Raw genomic sequence first — 382 nt, forward strand, 5'->3', positions numbered from 1 at the left:
TGACACCTCACCAACCTTTACTACTCTTCTTTTTCCTCCCTATACCTCATCTATTTCCCCTTACACCTCATTTTCCCTCCCTGTCTCTTGCCTGATCCTGCCTCCCCTCACATCTCCGCCTGGCCGATCTCGTGGGAGAGGGGAAGTGTGAGTATGAAGTGTGAGTGTGAAATGTGAGTGTGAGATGGGAGTGTGTGGTGGTAGTGTGGGTGTTAGGTGTGAGTGTGAGGTGTGAGTGTGAGGTGTGAGTGTGAGGTGTGAGTGTGAGGAAGGTGTGAGGGCTGGTCAGAGGGCGGAAGGGTAAGGATGGCAAAGGCCCAGGGAAAATGAGGAGGAAGGCTTAGATGAAAAGGGTGAGGTGGGGGAGTGAGGTGGGGAGGAA

Source organism: Penaeus monodon, chromosome 31 (assembly GCF_015228065.2).
Source record: "Penaeus monodon isolate SGIC_2016 chromosome 31, NSTDA_Pmon_1, whole genome shotgun sequence".
NCBI lineage: Eukaryota > Metazoa > Arthropoda > Malacostraca > Decapoda > Penaeidae > Penaeus > Penaeus monodon.